Consider the following 16,407-nt stretch of genomic DNA (forward strand, 5'->3'; position numbering starts at 1 on the left):
ATCCGATCTGACAAGTAAAGGTATGTATAGAATCAGCATGATAGTGCCAGTATAGCACTGGCTTTAGTTTATATAGGGAAATCCTGGTGATTGGTGCGCTTTAAGTTTTATCCATAACAAGTGAGTGAACGGACTATGCAGGAGTTTTCAAAAAAGAATGCACAAAAGTGAAGACCTGTAGTTCAAGTCGCATCAGTGCTAAATTGCGAAGGACTAAAAATCCAAGCCAAACAATCACAGCACAGCTTTCATTTTTCAAGAGTGAAATTTAAAAAATGCTCATCCAAATTTTTTCTGAAAGAGCTGTAAACGATGCAGTTCATTATCAACTGGTGACTGATAGCAGTGTTCACTTGCCATAACAATATAATGCGAGACTCAGGCAAAACTTTGCTGAAATTGTACTAATGTGAGAGTTATCTATTTTTCATTTACTATGGGAAATATAGTATTTAATCCCTTCACACCTTCCATTTTTCATTTTTCGTTTTTCCTCCCCTTCTTCCAAGAGCCATATTATTTATATTTTTTCCAATGTAGTCGTATGAGGGCTTTTTTTGCGGGATGAATTGTGCTTTACAATGACAACATTCATTTTATTATATTATGTACTGGAAAACAGAAAAAAAAAATCCAAGTGTTGTGAAATTGCAAAAAAGTGCATCTCCACAAATTGTTTTTTGTTTTTTTTATTTTCCATGTTCACTATATGGTAAAACTTACTGGGCAGTATGATTCTCCAGGTCAGTATGAGTATGAACATACCAAACACATTATGTTTATTTAAGTAGTGAAAAAAAAATTGAGAAATTTGTCACCCCAAGTAATTTGCTTATGTCGCCATTTTTGGAGACCCACAATGTTTTTATTTATATTTCTACTGATTTCATTTTTGGGTAGATGTGATCTTTTTATTGCCTCTTATTGTATTTTATTGCAATGTTGCCTTGACCAAAAAAAAATGTAATTCTGGAGGATTTTTTTGTTACGCTGTTTACTGATTGAGTTAATTAATTTTATATTTTGGTAGATTGGATTCTGAATGCAAAAATACAAAATTTGTGTATTTTTAACTTTCATTGTTTTATTATTAATGGGGAAAAAAGGGATTTAAACATTTGTTATTTTTTTATGTTTTCTGAAAGTTTTTTTTACTACTTTTTAATTAATTTACTAGTCACCTTAGCAGATATCATGATATCCTTTGAATGCTGGCTCACAGTCAGCATTTACAGGAGGATTAAAATGATAGACACAAGGGTCATCAGCTGAGCCCTGGCTGTAATATCAACCTATTGGCGTCCTGCGATCATGTCATGGTTTGCCAATGGGGAATTATGCACTCTCTGCTGGCACATATTAAATTCTGCTGTCAGATAGACAGTGGGAGTTAACTGGTTAAAGTCATTGGGCAGATCTATGATCCACCAGCTGCTGTTAGAGGCACATGATATCTGATTAAATCAGTCGACGTGCAGGAAAAAATTTGGACTTGGCATGCAAGCCAGCATCAAAGACATGGACACAACATATGACCCAAATATATATCATATGTTGGGAAGTGGGTTAAAAGAAATATTTCAGTAGTTTTTTTCTATGTAATCTGAAGATAGCAGGAGATAGGGGCTGAGACTCAGATTTCAGCAATGTGTCATTTATCAACTCCTCTATGATCTTTGACATACTGATACATCAAAGGCTGTGTCCCTACCTTTGATGTGGGCTTGCATGCCAAGCCTGTATACTTTTCTGCACATGATGTCTAATTTATTCAGCCATCACGTGCCTCTTACAGCCATGGGTGGACTAGAGATCCACCCTAGGCTTATTACCTGCTCCCATTGGCCCTTCCGTGACATGATTGCGGATCACCGAGAAGTTGTCATGACAGTTGATGCTCTGCTCTGTATAGCACAAGTGATCACAGATTGCAGCTTCAAGGCCCTTAAAGGGACTAGTAAATACAATAGCAAGTGTAAAAAAAGTTTTTAAAAATATAAAAAATAATAAAACAAAAAGTTCAAATCACCCCCCTTTTGTCCCATTAAAAATAGAACAATAAAAAACACTTTAAAAATACACATTTGGTATTGCTGCATTCATATGAGTCTAATGTATCAAAATATGAAAAAAATCTGATTGGTAAATGGTGTAATGAATAAAAATACCAAAGTTATGGTTTTTTGGTTGTTGCAACAGGGAAATAAAATGCAACGAGGTGATCAAAACATATTTACTACAAATTAGCATCAGTAAAATGTCAGCTATGGCTCAAAAATGTAAGCCTTGACACAGTTCCATATCACAAAAAATGAAAACATTACGGGTCATGGAAAATGGCGACAATAACATTTGTGTTTCTTACAAATTTCTGAATATTTTTCCACTACCTAATTAAAAAACCATGTTTGGTATCTGCATTCTTGTACTAACCTTGAGAATCATATTTTCAGGTCAGTTTTACCATTTAGTAAACATAGTAAATAAAAAACAAATTCTGGAATTGCACTTTTTGTTAAATTTCATCACAGTTTGATTTTTTTCCCTGCTTTTAGTACATCTCATGATAAAGTGATTGATGTAGTTCAAAAGTACCCACAATTAAACACGTTGGATGAAAAAATAAAATAGTTATGTTGTTTGGAAGAAGGGAAGAAAAAAACAAAAGTGCAAAATTGTAAAATCTAAAGGTTGTGAAGAGGTTAAAGGGAACCTGTCTTGTCCCATATGCATTCTGACCTACAAACAGGGTGATGTGTGGCCTAGAAACCCCTTCCTACCCATCCCTGTGTTGTAATATTGTGTAATGTGAATGTATAAAAAAGTTTTATAACTTACATGTTCCCTATGTAAATGATCAGAGGCTCTATTCCCCAGGGCGTCACATCGCCCCGTGGGCGCTTGCATGCTTTCCGTGGTATTACGCTCCTGTGGGCGTGATACCGTGGATTTACATGAGCAATGTCATCGTCAGCTACTTGAGCTCCCACGCGTGCGCACTTGCCATTCCCGCAGTCTTGTTATCCGGGTGCTTGCTTGCAGGCTTCAGATAAAATCGCCACTCCAGAGAGCAAGTTAATACTGAAAAAAAAGGAAAAAAGGTGCTTTGGCTCAATAACTACAAAACCTTTTTTTAGCACATACAAATATTCATAAATACATTCAATAAAGAATCATTAAAAAATATCAACTTAAGCTGTCACAGGTTAATGCTCCCAGTCCAAAGGCACCACTCCCTAAAGAAGCGGTGGACTTTATCAGCGAAACGTGCGTCGGGGTGGGACTTTGGTGGTAAGTGTGCTAGGGCACTATCCTTATGGGTAAGCTGTGATCTCTGTTTTTACTCTTTAACCCTTCACTCACTGGAGTATATTTGATTATTGTTCACTTAAGTGTGTTAGGGGCTCTTTATCATTATGGATCTCTTTCTAGTCACTGAGACTGCCTGGACTGGGAGTATTTACCTGTGACTCCTTAGGTTGATGTTTTATAATAATTTTTTATGGAATGTATTTATGTATCTTTTTGAATATTTGTATGTGCTAATAAAAGTTTTGTAGTTATTGAGCAAAAGCTCCTTTTTTCATTATTAACTTGCTCTCTGGAGTGGCTATTTATTGATTTAATCTCAATATAATCTTCATGTCCAATGAAATGTTTCTAATACCCAGTAAGCTAAGTTCTACTTCACTGGAATCAGGGTCTCTTTTCCTACATTATTCTACTATCAGAGGAAATAGCAAAAACTTGGTGACAGATTCCCTTTAAAAATGGGTTCTCTGAGTATTCGACAACCAATTTAATAATGCCAGCAGTTTAAATTGTAAAATCTGGTAATAGATTTTTACGGGTAAAAATAAAAAAGTACATTTTAATAAATATTGCAAACTAATTATTTTTAAAAATGTCTTAAAAGCTTTTAAGGTAAAATTAGATTTCACGAATTAAAAAAAAATTAAAAATTCTTTACAAAACTGTGAAACACCTCTTGATATCATGTATCGGACATTGCACCTTGGCTCTATTAAGGCCCTGTCACACGCAGCGATATCGCTGGCGAGCGTACCAGCCCCCGTCGTTTGTGGATCACGGGCAAATCGCTGCCCGTGGCGCACAATATCGCTAGGAGCCGTCACACGGACTTACCTGCCTAGCGACGTTGCTGTGGCCGGCGAACCACCTCTTTTCTAAGGGGGCGGTTCGTGTGGCGTCACAGCGGCGTCACTAAGCGGCCACCCAATAGAAGCGGAGGGGAGGAGATGAGCGGCCTTAACATCCCGCCCACCTCCTTCCTTCCGCATTGCCGGTGGCCGCAGGTAAGCTGTTGTTCATCGTTCCCGGGGTGTCACATGTAGCGATGTGTGCTGCCGCCAGAACGATGAACAACCTGCGTCCTCAACAATCAACGATTTTTTGAAAATGAACGACATGTCAACGATGGATGATTTGGTGAGTATTTTCCATCGTTAACGGTCGCTCGTAGGTGTCTCATGTAACGACGTCGCTAACAAGGCCGGATGTGCGTCACGGAATCCGTGACCCCGGCGATATATCATTAGATATGTCGTTCCATGTGACGGGGCCTTTAATGTAAATAATGATGTGCTGTAATACTACAGACCACCTGTGGAAAAGGTTGGTACTGTTTTTTGACAAATGCAGCTGTTATTTTCCAATCCTGGACAAACCCTGTAAGAGCTGTGATTTTTTTCCTAACTATCTTTGTATACCTAATGAATTCTCTTTTGAATTACTTTTCTGCCAGAGTATTACTATTTTTAATTGTACTTGTATATATATTGTTATATTTATATGTTAGATATAATAGAACACCATTAGTATTGCTGCATATCAAACCCTCCAACCTCATTCACAGTATGAATACTTAGATCACAGAGATTTGTGGCCACACCGCTCTAGTTCCATAAATCAGCAGGACAACATTAAATTACAACACAACATGATGGGATGAATTGCGGAAACTCTTTGTAGTCAATATCCATATTTAACCCCAAGACAGGAAAAGCTTTTAAATCTGTGATCTAATGCACCACTCACCTCATGTACAATTTTTCTCTTTGCATATCCACTTGTCAGCATTATAATGTACAGTATTATGCATAAGCACTAAGTAGCTATCGTAATGCATGTCTATCACATATAGAAAACAGGAGACACTTAAGCAGCTAGATAAATGTATTGTACAATATACTGTAAAATAGAACAAAATACAGGTAAATAATTCATTTAATTATTTGGGGTACAAGGAAAATGTAGGGAAACCTCTTGAGAAAATAAATCTACTCAAAAGTGCACTATAAATGGGGTTGTTCTTTTCATGGACAAGGGTGAAATCCAATAAAAAAAAGTAAAATCTGTTGAATTAAGGCTGGTTTATGGTCGGGAGGGGTATTTTTGGCAGTTGGCTTAAATTCAAGTCTTATATACACATTGGGACAAGCTTTAAAGTGAACCTGTCAGGTGCAATATGCAACCAGAACCACGAGCAGTTCTGGGTGCATATTGCTAACCCCTGCCTAACCGTCCCTGTATCTAGTAGCATAGATAAAGAGATCTTTAGAAAAAGTATTTCTAGAGATCTTTTATCATATGCTACTGGAGCCAGCAACTAGTCGCAAGGACATTTCTTCCCTTGACTATTCCACCCTCCTAGCATGTTAGCATGCCCACAAGGGCGTGCTAACATGCTACTGAATGCAGCATCACCTACGGGGACATGCGTACCTGTTTATGCTGTATCCGGTAATCAGAAGTCCCGGCACTTCTAGTCATGTGCACTAAACCTCCATGAAGCTGGGACGCGTACAGCCGGCTTCATACTGCGCATGAACAGAAGTGCAGAACAGCAATCACAGTGAACACAAGTACATGTGGCATTGCTGGTGATGCTGCATTGAATACCATGTTAGCACACCCCTAACAGGCTAAAGGCCGCTTTACACGCTGTGACATCCCTAGCGATGTTGCTAGCGATAGCACACGCCCCCGTCATTTGTGCATCACGGGCAAATCGCTGCCCGTGGCGAACGATATCATAGGTACGCGTCACAAGAACTTACCTTCCTAACGACGCCGCTGTGGCCGGCGAACAACCTCTTTTTTAAGAGGGAGGTTCGTGCGGCGTCACACAGCGACGTCACACAGCGGTCCACCAATAGAAGTGGAGGGGCGGAGAACAGCCGCATTAACGACATGCCCACCTCGTTGCCGGAGGACACAGGAATGCTGTTGTTCGTCGTTCCCGGAGTGTCACACATAGCGATGTGTGCTGCCTCAGGAACGACGAACAACCTGCGTCCAGAATGAGCAACAATATTTGCGAAATGAATGACGTGTCAACAATTTGGTGAGAATTTTGGATCGTTAGCGGTCGCTCATAGGTGTCACATGCAACGACGTCGCTAACGAGACCGGATGTGCGTCACGAATTCCGTGACCCCAGTGATATCTCGTTAGCGATGTCGTTGCGTGTAAATCGGCCTTAAGAAGCGGACTAGTTGGGGGATAAAATTCCCTTACGACTAGTCCCTAACCTCATTAGCATATGGCTAAAGACCTTTTGAAATACTTTTTCTAAAGATTTCTTTATGTATGCTACTAGATACAGGGACAATTAGGCCGGGATTAGGAATATGCCCATAACTGCTCGTGGTTCTGGGTGCATACTGCACCTGACAGGTTCCCTTTAACCCCTTCAAGATGCAGCCAATTTTAATTTTTGCATTTTCGTTTTTCCCTTCCCTTCTTTCCAATGCCATACCCTGTATACTTTTCTGTCCATATAGACAAACAAGGACTTGTTTTTTTGTGGGACAAGTTGTACTTTTGAATGCTGACAATCATTTTTTCACATTTTTTGATTGTATGGTGTTTATTTTTTGGTAAATTGCATTATGATTTTCCTTATCAGTACGATTACGGCAATACCAAACATGTCCAGATTTTGTATTATTTTAGTGTTTAAAAAAATCTGAAGTTTGCAAAATGAATTTGGGGGGTCATGTCGCCATATTCCAAGATCCATAATGTTTTCAGTTTTTAGCTTTATTTTTGCGGGGTGGGACAACAGTTTTATTGATACCATTTTGGGATAGACTTTTTGAACTCTTGTTACAGCATTTTCCGTAGTTTTGCAGTAGCCAAAGAAATATAATTTTGCCATTCTTGAATTTTTTTTTACAGTATTTAATGATCAATTATTTTTATATTTTAATAGATCAAACTTTTCTGAATACAGAGATAAATCATGTCATGTGTATTTTTTATTACATTTATTTTTATTGGGGCAAAGGGAGGTGATTTGAACTTTGATGGGGGCTTTTTCAGTATTTTAAAACATTTTTATTTTTTCTCTGTTTTTCATAGTCTTTTTAGGTGACTATAACCTGTTATCATCTGATCACTTGTGTTATATACAGGAATGCCACAGCAGTGGATGAAAACCTTTATAAATGAAATTTTTGTGTTACTTTTTTAAACTTTTATATACATTTTAGAAGAGTTTTCTTAGGAAAAAAGTCTCATTAGTGTCTAGTCTGTTGATGAATCTGGTCCTATGGATTCAGAGCCTTAAGGTGGCGCCAATGCTAAATAGTCTGTCTCTTCACTTGTATTATTTTTTTAATATTTTTTTATTTTACATTGTTAAACTTTTTGTAATTTTTGTTATATTTTACATTTATTTTTTATATTTTTTTGTACTTCCCATTAATTTGTCAACTGAGTTAGACAGTGATATCACCAACCTTCTTTTTCTCTGCAGTTAGTAATTAGCCCTGTTACATGCATTAATATACATGCATTCATTCTCTAATTTATAGTATGCCTACTAGTAAGGTGATAACATTCAATTTCACTGTAAGTCGTAAATTGAGATGTTTGTGTAGTACATAACCAGCACGGTTTTCTATGTAACCACTAGATGTCATACAAAAACAGATGCGGTTCTTCATCACCACGTTATACCTTCAAATGGTGTAGGGAAGGAGTAGGTAACGCTTGGGTCTTTATCCAACAGCACACTGGTCATGGGTGCTCATTGAAGAGGGAAAAGAATTTCAATATGAGTCCCAGGAGATCAGAAGACAACAGCACAATGCATTAGATATCTAAAACGTGCTTTATTTAACCATCTGGGAGAGAGCCGGGTGCAGGCCCTCAAAGGACGACGGCTGTTTTGCACCCCCTAGTGCTTCCACGAGTCCCATGGACTGTGGACCCGTGGAAGCACTAGGAGGTGCAAAGCAGCCATTGTGCCCTGAGGGTCTCTCTCCCCACTTTTTAATGCACTTCTTGGATTAAATAAAGCCCTTTAGGATATCGAATGGATTTTGCCGTTGTCTTCTGATCTTCTGGGACTCACCACTAGATGTCAGCAATAGTGAAAGCACTACAGTATTTCATAATTCATTTTTAGATGAATAGATTAAATTCTCAAGAATTATTTTATTTTAAAATTATTTTAAAAATTAAAATTGGTCAGGTTCTCACTTTTTTGCATTTCGAAAAAATTAGAAAGTAAACAACTTTTTGAGTGTGCCTTTAACAATGTTATTGTGGAATTTTTATCATTTATAATTTGATTATTGGATTTTATTTTTCCTATAGACAATTTTTTTTCTATTGGAGTAAGGTTTTGTTTTGTAAAAGTTAAGAGCGAATTCCTGTTTTTCATGCACGCAGTGTGCGAATTGCTTTAGTTTAGAAAGACTGTCATGTTCTTTAGAATGACTGGCATTGAGTGACAAGATGAGAAGGAAGCCTGTTCAGGGCAGTTTGACCTTCAAGTAAAGGCTGTGACGGGTGACCTTCTGAGTATACAACAAAAGAAATACAAAGGCTATTCCATCAAATATTAATATCTCATTGGAACCCATTGTACGACTTTACACATGCAACTTTATACTTTGTTCTTTTTAACATAATGCATTTAAAATAAAATGGTCTTTTCTGTTGTTCTCATAAACTTGAATATGAATTGCAGAGTTTTTTCATGCGTTGACCTGCGGAATACCAAGGTCTATTCGACTCGTTGCAGTTTTAGAAATGCTAAAAAAAGTAGCACATTTGAATACAACAATGAAACCAACTTTCGATGTGAGAACAGCCCAATTTGTCATCTTTAGAACTGTAAAGAATGGATAAAAAGCCTCTGATGACATCTTGCTGAAACTCTATAAAGTTTCAATCTATCATATTTAATTACAGCCGTGCAAATGTGAATATAGCTAGGTGGAATTGGTTATTTAAAAGAAGGATGCTTTAATAGGGGTTTAAAACTTTCTCAATTTTTACATAGTTATTTAGCTGACTTTAATCTGTGCAAAGCAAATGAAAAATGATCAGTCATAAAAACATACTGTAAAATATCTGGGGAAAAAAAAACACAAAATGAAAGTCAGGTTTTTATAATAATATTATTAAAATAATTATGTACACTAACCACTGGAGCATACAATAGGATCTTATATTTCCAGTTTCCTGCAGCTTTCTTTTAACGCCTACACGACCGAGGGCATACCGGTACGTCCTAAAGCATGTGATCACTGCGATCTGCTTTAGTGAGTCAGCCGTGATCCTTGACCATGTCAGCTGATTTCAACAGGTGACATGTGTGCCTTGCAGGGGCAGGTAGATCTGCGATCCAGCCATGCCTGTTAACCCCTTAAATCGTGCTGTCAAAATGGGAGAGCACGATTTAAATGCCCTGAGTGGGTAATGCGTACTTACTCGTCACCATCAGATTCCATATGACATGATCACATGGAGCCAATGATTGCCATGGTAGCACAGGGTCATGTGTTGACTCCTGTGCTATCATGACTCACTTCCTATAATTGTAGTCAGAGCATTGGCTGTTACAGAAAACGAGCATTTCTCCTGTTCTGAGCTGTGCAGCTCTGATCAACAGAAATGAATGAGCAATCAGACTGCTGATCCTTATAGTCCCCTAGTGGGACTAATAAAATAAAAAAAAGTAAAAAAAAGTTTTAAACAATTAAAAAAATAAAAAAATCTGAAAGTTCAAATCACCCCTCATTTGCCCTATTAAATTAAAGCTTTTAAAAAAGGTATACACACATTTGGTATCGCCGCGTTTAGAATTTCTTGGTCTATCAAAATATAAAATCGGTAAATGGCGTAGCAGGAAAAAAATCCAAATGCCAAAATAGTTTTTTGATTGTCGCAAATTTTGTGCAAAATGAAATAACAGGTGATCAAAACATAGCATCTGTGCAAAAATGGTACCATTAAAAACGTCAGCTCGAGACGCAAAAAAATGAGTTGTCACTGAGCTCATATAACAAAAAATGAAAATGCTAAGGGTCATGGAAAATGGCGTAAAAAGTGTACCTATTTTGTGACAAGTTTCTGAATTTTTTTAAACCCCTTACATAAAAGTAAACTTATTTGTTTGGTGTCTATGTACTCGTACCAATGTGAGCCATCACACTGACAAATCAAGTTTACCATACCTTGAACATGGTGAATAAAATATCCCAAAAACCATTATGCAATTTTTCCGCACTTGGACTTTTTTGTTGTTTTCCACTATATGTAAAATTTAGGGTTTAATTTAAAATTATAACTCATCCTGCAAAAAAAAAGCTCTCATATGGCAAGATTGACCGAAAACTAAAAAAATTACAGGTCTTGGAAGAAGAGGAGAAAAAAAACAACAAAATAAATGGAAAATCAGGGTTAATTGGTTACAGTTTACTGAATAGCCTTGGACAGAGTTAGCAATGCCATCTAATCATTTGTGGTTGATTGATTCTTTTTGAGAGGACAGTTTATTTTACTGCTTATGAATAGATATGGAGGATAATAAAAATAGCCCTAAAACCTAAGAAAACTGTTGCACATGTATTTGCTATCTTCACCAAACAGTCTATACTCATGCATATATTTTCTGCATGGGCATAGAGAATAAGCCACTGCCAGCCTCTTATGATAGGGGTTAGGGTGGTGTCACACACAGTGATGACGACAACGACGTTGCTGCTACGTCACCATTTTCTGTGACGTTGCAGCGACGTCCCGTCGCTGTCGCTGTGTGTGACATCCAGCAATGACCTGGCCCCTGCTGTGAGGTCGCCGGTCGTTGCTGAATGTCCAGCTTCAGTTTTTGGTCGTCGCTCTTCCGCTGTGACGCACACATCGCTGTTTGTGACAGGGAGAGAGCGACGAAATAAAGCGAGCAGGGAGCAGGAGTGTCTGGCAGCTGCGGTAAGCTGTAACCACGGTAAACATCGGGTAACCAAGGGAAGACCTTTCCCTGGTTACCCGATATTTACCTTCGTTACCAGCGTCCGCCGCTCTAGCTGCCAGTGCTGGCTCCTGCTCTGTGTACATGTAGCTGCAGTACACATCGGGTAGTTAACCTGATGTGTACTGTAGCTAGGAGAGCAGGGAGCCAGCGCTAAGCAGTGTGCGCGGCTCCCTGCTCTCTGCACATGTAGCTGCAGTACACATCGGGTAATTAACCCAATGTGTACTGTAGCTAGGAGAGCAGGGAGCCAGCAGTGTGCACGGCTCCCTGCTCTCTGCACATGAAGCACAGCGACGCGTGTTGTTATGATCGCTGCTGCTTCTGCTGTGTTTGACAGCTAAGCAGCGATCATAACAGTGACTTACAAGGTCGCTGTTGTGTCACAAAAAATGGTGATGTAACAGCAACGTCGCTGTCGCTATGTGTGAACCCAGCTTTACTCTTCTCTTGGAACAAATGGATTAGGTGTTGAAATTAATTGTGCTTGGTACACTTTTTCAGTATCATGTAGATTAACGGGCATGGCTACCACTACAGAATTTCTAAAGAAAGAAACCTATACTTTTTTCCTCATGAGACAATAATCGCAGTTGACTAGATAAAGTAAAGAGATTAGATCAAACTAAAGCCTATCGACGAGAACTTCAGGGACTAGCATATATGGGTCAAATGTTACACCAAACAAGTGTGAAAGTCTATGAGAGAATTATCTCTTTACTTTTAAACATCACCTTCCATCCTTTTTCTTTTCATGATTCTTTAAAATGTTTTTATTGGTTTTGAAGTACTTTTTTTCCACTTAGTAATAGCTCCTTGGCTACTTACTTTATGAGACAATTTTTACAGTTATTGTTGACATTTTCAAAAATTGTTTTAAAATCATTTTTGATACAATGGGACAGGATGGAATTCTGGCCAATAGTAATAAAGAGATATAGAAATTAATGTTAAATTGCGCTGCTTTCTTTTTATGGTTTGATATTATTTATTATATTTTAGGTTTTTCTTTATTTTTCAATAAAAAAATTTCAAAACTTAAACAACTTCTAAAAATTTGACATACATGTGAGTAAAAATCGGTAGTGTTCCCACAATATGATGTACATATACATAATGATGATCATGAGGGCACAGAAGCTGTGTCCATATCATCACTACCATGAGCAACATCCAAGGCATGTGGCTGTACTGATCCTGGCTGTTTAATCCTCTACATGATGTGGTCAGTAGCAAATGTTGCACCTAAATCGTTGTGCAAAAGAAAGTCTCTCACTCTCACCCTATTAGCCTCCTTACAATGTAAATTGTTGCCATGACACCCTGTGGTCAAACAATGACCTCCAGGTCTGCCAGGCAAGGTTGCCTGCTAGACACTGCCATAGGCCCCCTTCACACGCACATGAAAAAAATGAACCGTTTTTACACGGACGTATTTAAACGGAGGATTGCTCCCTGTGTGCTGTGTTTCTGGCACATGCGTGTTCTCCGTGTGTTATATGTAATAACACACGGAGAACGGAAAGTCCCGCCTTACCTGATTCTTCCAGAGCTGTCTGTGGTGCTGAATGACAGTGTCTGGCACAGGCCACGCCCCGCTGATGCTGCTTCTGGCCCCCAGTGAAGAAGATGCGTTGTTCAAATTCACTGGGGGACGGATGCAGGTGACAGCCGCGGCAGAGACTGCAGGGCTGGTGGAGGTGAGTATGTGTTTTTTTTATTTTTACAATGACACGTGTGTTTCTCCGGCGCGTGTCACGTGGGACCGCATCCACACTACACCCGTGTGGTATGGGTGCGGGCCGCGTGACACCCCTGCTGCCGGAGAAAAACGGACATGCCGCTATATGGAGCACACGGGCACACGTCTGCTCCACATGGAGGCACGGGCCGATGGCTGAACACATGCGTGCACATATACCCATTGATTTTAATGGGTATACATGTGCCCATGTCTCCGATATATGCAGAAACAGACCTAGCACGTACCGGAGGCACGTGCGTGTGAAGGGGGCCTTATGCAGGGTCTAATAGTTGCCTATCAGTTTAAGACTTAAGCGGGCTTTACACGCAATGACATTGCTAACGAGATGTCGTTGGGATCACGGAATTCATGACGCACATCCGGCCTCGTTAGCGACGTCGTTGCATGTGAAACGCACGAACGACCGTTTAACGATCAAAATTACTCACCTAATCGTTGATCGTTGACCGGTTGTTCTAATCTCGATTATCGTTGCTGTTGCAGGACGCAGGTTGTTCGTCGTTCCTGCGGCAGCACACATCGCTATGTGTGACATCGTAGGAACGAGGAACATCACCGTTCCTGCGGCCGCCCGCAATGAGGAAGGAAGGAGGTGGGCAGGATGTTCGGCTTCTCACCTCTAGTGAACTGTGAACAGCATAAAATATCAAGAATTACGTTTTTTGTTTATTCTGCCTCAAAAGCTCTAACTAGAAAGTGATTCAAAACTTTATGTACCCTGTATGCAAAAAAACAAGCTCTTATACTGTTCTGTCAGGAGAGAAATAAAAAATTATAACACTTAAAATATTGAAATGCAATATATTGTATTTTTTGGAGTGTAAGACGCATTGTTCCTCCCAGATATTTGGGAGGAAACTGAGGGGTGTGTCTTAAAATTCGAATATTGCTTACCGGGTGGAGTATTGGTGCGAGCAGCTGTCTGTGCAGGCGGCTGTCTGTGAGGCCAGCTGGCTGTGAGGGTGGCAGGCTACCTTTCTGTGCGGGCAGGCAATAGGCTGCCTCTCCGTGCAGGCAGGTGGCAGGCTGCCTCTCCGTGCGGCTAGGCGTGTGGGAAGGCAGGCTGTGGTGGCTGTATGGAGCAGACCGGTGCAGCGGGTATCAGATGCTATGGGTTCTAATGATGGCGCCTGGAGTCAGCGCGTGCGCAGATGCAGCTCTCGGCTGAGAGCTCTATCTGCAAAAACGCCACACCGGGCGCTATTTATTTGAAGCTAGGACCGCCGACAGCGCATCTGGGACACCGGCCGCACAGGCCTTCTCCACACAACCACTGCAGCTTCCGCTGTTTAGGACCAACCCCACCTCTGCCTGAACCAACCCCATCACTGCCAGGACCCACCCCACAACCCCTGTCTCCTGTGACTCCACTCCACCATAGCTGTCAACTCCTTCCAGTAAGACAACACCGGAGTATAATAGCAGAGGGACCCCATTTTTTTAACCTTTTTTTTTCCACTAAATTTGGGGTGCATCTTATAATCTGGTGCATGTTATAAAATGAAAAATACGGTATGTATGTATATATATATCTATATATATAGATATATATATATATATCTATATATATATATATATATATAGATATATATATATATATATATATATATCTATATATATATATATATATATATATATCTATATATATATATATATATATATATATATATTTAATAAAGCATGCTAAGGTAGCAAAATCTAAAACAGACATTTTAAACCTGGTAGTTTGATAATCATACCAACCCAAAAAATAAAGGTGTCTGATCACTTATACGACACAGTGAATAAATTAAAAGAAAAAATACAGTTAATTTTTAGACTACTGTTCATTTATTCACTTTGCCTCTAAATAAAGCTCAGTTCACATCCTGCTGACTTAGATTGGAATTTTTATATAAATCTGTAAAAATAAGATTCAGACCCTTGCAGTAAGTTGTTTTGGAATCTGTCTCACCTCTATTCCCATTGGTTTTTTTTCTTTTTAGATGTGCACAAAAGCACACTCAACCATATATTTGTGCACCACCAAAAACATGAATATTGCCATAATAGAGGTCATATGGAGTCCCAACTAATTCTGTTTGCCCCATTATTGTAAATTGCTCCAGCGGGCGTTCAGTTTAAATCATGTTTTTTTGTGGATTTAGATTTAAGTCACAAAATAAATGCTTAAAATAGAACACAGCCAAAAGGGTACCAATAAAAACTTTCTCATCCCGCAATAAGAAACTTCCACCCAGGTTCATCAACTGTGAATGGAAAAAATGAGGCTTCCTCCCCCTGCATCTTGCCCATACAACTGTTAGCATCCATGTGTATGGCATTCCTGTATTGGGGAGAATTCATTTAACAATTGACATGGTGCATGCCATCAACACAAAGCACAAGCTTCTATGTATTTGACACTAGAATGGCATATTTGTATTTCTTTTCATTCTGAAAAAATCCGCCAGTGTTTATTTGTAGAAAATACCTATTGTGCGAAACATAGTCCCTAAATCCAAATATAAGTTCCTTGAGAAGTGTAATTTCTATATTAAGGTAATTTGTGGGGTTTTTGCTGTTCTGGCCCCTCAAGAGCTCTGCAAATGATACCCACATACTATTCCAAGAAAATCTATGCTGCAAAAGTCAAATACCACTTCTGAGCCCTGCTGTATGCCTAAACAGTAGTTTCCAACCAAAACATGAGTCTAAAAGGTGCTTTACATGCTGTGACATCACTAACGATATACCGTCGGGGTCACGTCGTTAGTGACGCACATCCGGCGCCGTTAGCGGCATCGCAGCATGTGACACCAAGGAGCGACGACCAATGAGCACAAAAACGTGAACAATTGTTGCTTGTTGACACGACACTCCTTTTCCAAATATCATTGCTGCTGCAGGTACGATGTTGTTCGTCGTTTCTGCGGCAGCACACATTGCTATGTGTGACACCGCAGGAACGACGAACATCTCCTTACCTGCATCCATCATCAATGAGGAAGGAAGGAGGTGCGCAGCATGTTCCGGCCGCTCATCTCCACCCCTCCTCTGCTATGGGACAGCTGCCGTGTGACGTCGCTGTGACGCCGCACGAACCGCCCCCTTAGAAAGGAGGCGGATGGCGGATCGCCGGCCAGAGCGACGTCGCAGGGAAGGTAAGTCCGTGTGACGGGTGTTAGCGATGTTGTGCGCCACGGGCAGCGATTTTCCCATGACGCACAACCGATGGGGGCGGGTACGCTCGCTAGCGATATCGGTACCGATATCGCAGCGTGTAAAGTACCCTATAGTCTTATTTGGAACAAGTTTTGTATCAAATTTTGGGGTCCATTTTTATCTCTTAACTCTTGTGATAATGAAAATT

Source organism: Anomaloglossus baeobatrachus, chromosome 2 (genome assembly GCF_048569485.1).
Source record: "Anomaloglossus baeobatrachus isolate aAnoBae1 chromosome 2, aAnoBae1.hap1, whole genome shotgun sequence".
Taxonomy (NCBI): Eukaryota; Metazoa; Chordata; class Amphibia; order Anura; family Aromobatidae; genus Anomaloglossus; species Anomaloglossus baeobatrachus.